The 6,308-nt window shown below is 33.1% G+C and overlaps 1 pseudogene; it reads left to right on the top strand.

Moving 5' to 3' along the window:
- The first annotated feature begins 3,784 nt into the window (after positions 1–3,784).
- LOC116655445 lies at positions 3,785–5,786 on the top strand (annotated as a pseudogene).
- The last annotated feature ends 522 nt before the right edge of the window (positions 5,787–6,308 follow it).

Genomic DNA, 6,308 nt, shown 5'->3' with positions numbered 1-6,308 from the left:
AGTTTGGTTACACAATATTAAAGAACCTAATATGAAATTGCAAAAATGGAGAATATATCTTAGTCAATATGATTGTGGTATGAATTACATTAAAGGAAAGGAAAATTATGTAGCAGAAGCCTTATCTAGGCTACCTAAAAAAGAATCAAATAATGAACATCTAGAAGAAACATTTCAAAACGAAGATGATTTACAAAGCACAGGAGCTACTATACATAGCGCCCAAGAAGACAATGGCAATTGTATTCAGATTACAGAGCGTCCCATTAATGTTTTCAGTCATCAATTAATATTTGAAAAGGGAAATGAAGGTAGTAATGAATTAGTCCGGTATTTTAATAAAACAATTAATACAATAAAATATAGTAACATGACGGAACGTACAGCAAAAGACATTATTCTTAAATTTGTATGTGAACACAATTTTGTAATGTACATCGCAATATTTCAAAGGGCTTTCATGGAATTAATTAAACCAAATTTGGGAACAAAATTAATGAAAACATCAGTAATACTTCCTAATATATCTACCTACGCAGATTTTCACGAGAAGATAATTAATATTCATGAGAAAACTATTCATCAAGGTATTAAAAAAACATATGACGATTTTAAAGCTAAATACTATTTTCCAGATGCACAAAAATTAATCCAAAATATAATTAATAAATGCGATATTTGTAATTTATGCAAGGCAGAACATAGAAAAGTAGCATTAACATTTGAAAAAACCCCTGAAAGTAAAAATATACGTGAAAAATATGCAATTGACTATTATTTTATTGATCAAAGAAAATTTTTAACTTGTATTGATATCTATTCAAAATTTGTTTCAATTATAGAAACTCATACCACAGATTGGATCGAAAGTAAAAAAGCGTTACTTAAAATATTTAATATGTTAGGTAAACCAAAAATAATAAAAATGGATCAAGATCCCGGATTAGTATGCAAATCATTACAAAATTGGTTAGAAAAAGAAAATATTGAGATCGAAATTACTAGTAGCAAGAATGGTATAGCTGATATAGAAAGAGTTCACAAAACAATTAATGAAAAATTACGAATCATAAATACACTTAATGATGCTGAAGACAAGCTAATGAATATCGAAAAAGCTACATATGTTTATAATCATGAAATAATACATGACACTACAGGTAGAACCCCTGCTGAAATATTTATTTTCGGTATGGAACCTAATAAAAATGTCCAAAAAATAAAAGAATCAAAAATTGATAAAATTAATGAAGAAGGGGAAGAGTATGAGGTAGATTTAAATTATGCAAAAGTTGAAAAAGATATGAAACGTAAGCCGAAACTTGTTAATCCATTTAAGAAAACAGGAAAAATTATACAAAAAGATGAAAAACACTGGCAGGAAATAAATAGGGGTCACAAAGTAATAAAACACAAAAGTAAATTTAAAAAACTTAAAAAACGCAATTTTTCTCGTTATTCCAGAAATGTTAAAAATTCTGACTCTGATATTGAAAGTTATAATAATAGTACCATGGACAACGTTACCATTAATAACGGCTCCACAAATTAGTATTGTCCCAATAACTTCAAAAAATGGTCATTTACTATTGAATACAGGAACTATAAAAATACCTCTTAATTACGAACACCACATGATAGAAATAAATCAAACAAAAATATTAAATACATACCAAGAATTTATAAAATATGAAAATTTATATAAAACAGTTCCAGATATAGCATTGGCACTTAAACAATTAAAACATGAAATAAAAGGGATTATCCCATCAAATAGACAAAAACGGGGATTAATAAATGTTGTAGGATCAGCTCACAAATATTTGTTTGGTACACTAACAGAAGAAGATAAAAAAGAGTTAGAAATTAAATTAAATAATATAAAAGAAAATATGATAGAAAATTCAGAATTTAATGAAATCATTGGTATAATAAATAAACATACAGAAGACATAAATAAATTAATACGGGAAGAAGAGGAAAATGAGGCCTTGCACCTTTTTAGTTACTCTTTACACATTTTTCTAGAATACATTGAAGATTTACAAATGGGAATTCAGTTAACAAGAATTGGAATATATAATCCTAAAATATTAAAACATGAAGAGTTAGATGACATTAATGAAGAAAAATTATTATCAATAAAGACTTCAGCTTGGATATGCAGTCAAACCAAAAATACTTTTATTTTAGCCCATATACCAACATCTTTTAATGAAACTCAAAAATACAGAATAATTAAATATCCGGATAATTTAGGCCGCCAAATTGACATAAATGATAAATTTGAATATTTTATGAATAATAATAAAAGTGTTTATTATTTGGAAAATTCTGCAAATCCTTTAGTGGATGTAATGGATCAAAAATATTTAGTAACTGACTAATGTATTTCAAAGATCCTTACAAATCAATTAGCAATTTGTCAACACACGTTTATTTCAGAAAAAGAATTTATAAAATACATTGAACCAAATATTGTAATAACATATAATTTAAGTAAAACGCAAATTAACCAAAATTGTGAAATATTTAACAAAACAATTGAAGGAAATAATATTATACAATTAAGCCAATGTACACTTGAAATAAGAAATATCAAATTCACTACTTCAAAGAATATAAATGAATATAAAATAATATTGTCAAGTACCAATGTAACTCTACATGAACCAACACCAATTTTAAAACTTAAAGAATCATTAAACAATCAACAAAAACAAGATATTGTATACAAATGGATTGAATTTATAAGCCTAATACTTATAGTTGTAAGCATAACAATTTATATAATATTCACTTATAAGCGTTTAGCCAACCACAAGGAAATTGTTGTCGAATTCAACAAGGATGTTGAAATTTCTAAGGGAGGGGCGAGTAGTGTATCCGGAAATACACTTAATGTATCTGCAAATACCCTAGATAACGAATCCTCCATAAAAACAGTATACCCTGCCATACCTATCAAATTATATATAAACAACATTCCAGAGCCTACTGTGGGAATAATTCAAATAGGTTAGACACAAACCCTTTCCCATAGCATTATCATTGGCATCCAGACATAAACATAGACATAAACCATTCACACGCCTTTATCGACGACAGTAGACGTAAACATCAAACCCCTTTTGCTCCAAATTCATAAACAAGTGCCCATCCTGGGAACCTACATGTCAGCATAAAAATCTGACCAATCAAAACTATTCAACCAAAGTCCATCTATGCTTCCAGAGTCGCTGTCACCGATAAAAGCTATAGTTATAAGAAAATTGAATTTGTAAAATCAGTTTATAATCAACGATCAATCCAATAGGATATCTTTATAACTCATTCTTGAATTTAATAATAAAACTTATAAAATAAAAATCCTAATTTTTATTTTTTTATTTTAAATCGGGAATTAAAACATATAATTTATAATCATTTTCTCATCGCTGTTGTTAGTCGCAAGCCGACTCTTCCCGGCCGCTCGGCTTTAATTTATTTTTGTCATTAAGTTAACGAGCTTTCGCCCGTCCTATGCTAAAAGGCGGGCCCACTTGTACTCTCTATCTCAGTGCATACGCATTCTAAATCGGAACTTTCTAGCACTCCATTTCATATGCAAACAAAATAAACATTTAATAACGTTGTGAAACAAATAATTTTTTGTTATTTTGGAAAAAAGGAAAAAGTCATTGAAAAGCCTCAAGGACCAAACACCCAGATTTCAGCAAAGATTTTTTCATAATAACGGATGGAAGTAAGCAAGCGTGTGGAGCGGTTTTAACTCAAAACAAAAATGAACTCCAACTTCCAATTGATTATGCATCAAGATCGTTTACTAAGGGTGAAAGTAATAAAAGTACAACAGAACAAGAATTGACAGCAATTCATTGGGCAATAACTTTGTCGGGTCAAGCAGCCGCCGGAAAGAAGTTTGGCCGGCAATAATTTATTGAATTCGTGACGTCACTTTCTTTTATACTTATGTTCGCGTCGCCCGCTCTCGTGCATTCGATCGGCCACCTGCATCTGCCGTCATGCACTAGCGTTTGTCTCGCTCTCTCTCGGGCTCTCTCGGGCTCTCTCGATCGCTCCGCAGCATCAAGCGTTGAGCCGCGCTCCCGCATTTGTATTCTAATTCGGTCTTTACCACCTCGCAGTTGCATCTATGCATATATCACTTTGTATAAAGCTTTACTGTCAGCTTTACTGTAGACACTTTACTGTCAAGACTGATCATAGACCTTTAATTTACCTGTTTTCAATGATTAATCCAAGCTCTAAGCTAACGCGCATGAGACTTGAGCAGAAAGAATATAATTTCACTGTGGAATATCTGAAGGGAAAAGACAACTATGTAGCTGATGCGTTATCAAGAATAACCATCAAAGACCTACAAAATATAACTAGAAATATCAATAAAGTCACTACAAGATATCAGAATAGACAGAAAATCCGCGCGAAAAATAAAGAAAAAGAATTGCCTACGCAATCTTTAGATTCAGCTTCTAGGCCCAACGTATATGAAGTCATAAACAATGACGAAGTACGTAAAGTAGTGACATTGCATATAAAAGATATGTTATGTTTATTTAAACATGGCAGAAAAATTACTGCAAGATTTGATGTTTGCGATTTATGTACCAATGAAATTTTAGACAGCAATATTTGAATCTTTTATTCTGAAGTACGGTCCAATGAAGACGTTCTTTAGGGACATGGGAACAGAATACAAGTGATTCACTAACAGAATACAGTGATATCGGGTAATCTTACCGAATATGTCACTGATGACGAGCTCCGTGAAATGTTCAACCATTTCGGCGAAATTGGAGATATATTTTCAAATGTGGACAAAAAACTTAAAATTCTTTAAGGTTGACTACCATATAATCGTCGAGAAAGCCCAACGCCCTCTTGACGGTTCAATGAGGAAGGGACAGCAATTGTGTGTCCGTTTCGCTCCCAACGCTACTTATTTCGCTTCTCAATCTTTGAGTTATAAAGAAGTCTTCTCCGCCACGGGAACGACTGCCACCTCCGTACCGTTCTTCCATGGTGTCATTGGGGACCTGGTCATTGAGGAAGGGACGGCAATTGTGTGTCTGTTTCGCTTCCAAGGCTACTATTTTGCGAGTAAGAAACCTTACTCCATTTGTGTCCAACGAACTGCTTTACAAGTCATTCGAGATTTTTGAACCTATCGAGCGGGCTAGCATCACAGTCGATGACCGCGGAAAGCATATCGGTGACCGCATTGTTGGGTTTGCTAATAAGTCATCGGGTACTGCTTGTCTTCGTTTGTACAACGAGAAATGTTTCTTTTTGACTAGGTCACTTCGACCCAGCCTGGTAGAACCGATGGAGGTTAATGGCGATAATGACGGGTTTCCGGAGAAGGCGTTGAACAAGGAGATGCCAGAGTTCAACAATGAACGTAGCATTGGTTTCAGATTTGCAGATATCAACTCGATAGAGCATAAGTAAGGATCACGATGGAAGCAGTTACATAATATCTACAAGAGTAAGCTTGGTGATATTAATCGCGTGCTTAAAATGGAAGAGGAGAAGTTAGAGACTACCGGTACGAGTCAATCGATAATTAAGGTTGACTACCATATAAACGCCGCGAAAGCCCAACGCCCTCTTGACGGTTCAATGAGAAAGGGACAGCAATGGTGTGTCTGTTTCGCTCCAAACGCATCTTATTTTGCGAGCAAGCATTGGTCCAAAGTAGGTCCAGCAAGGCTTCTCAATCTTTGAGTTATAAAGAAGTCTTCTCCGCCACGGGAACCACTGCCACCCCTCCGTCCCGTTCTTCCATAGTGTCATTGGGGCCACCAGGGCCACCTAAACTTTGGCCACGGTTTCTGTTTTCACGCTGCTGCTGTTGAATATGTGGTTTCCACCACCACCTCCTGAAATATGAGATTAAAAACTCCAATTTACTTGAAGAAAATATTGTTTAACCACCTATAATAATTTCAATAAAATTATTTCGAGTTTTTCCTTAAATCCAAAATTAAAACATGGTATGATCTACTGATTTCAATAAGAAAATAAAAATCTTCCATGGGAAAATGTTTGGAAAAAAATCATAGAAGACCAAAAATTAATGTAGAAAATCTGAGATTTCAACTTTGGATGAGTATTCCAAAGATATGGTAACTGCTAGGTACCAGTTTTGAATATTAGTTGGTACATATACATTTCAAAAATGATACGTACTGGAAACGATGATGGTCATCGCCATTACACGGCCTACATAATTCAATAGATAATAAAATTTGATCAATTTCTTTCCTTAAGTGTACTGCGGA

This window comes from Drosophila ananassae, unplaced genomic scaffold (genome assembly GCF_017639315.1).
Source record: "Drosophila ananassae strain 14024-0371.13 unplaced genomic scaffold, ASM1763931v2 tig00000123, whole genome shotgun sequence".
In the NCBI taxonomy this organism is placed as follows: domain Eukaryota; kingdom Metazoa; phylum Arthropoda; class Insecta; order Diptera; family Drosophilidae; genus Drosophila; species Drosophila ananassae.
The sequence above is the reverse complement of the archived record's forward strand: the minus strand, read 5'-3'. Positions and strand labels throughout refer to the sequence as shown.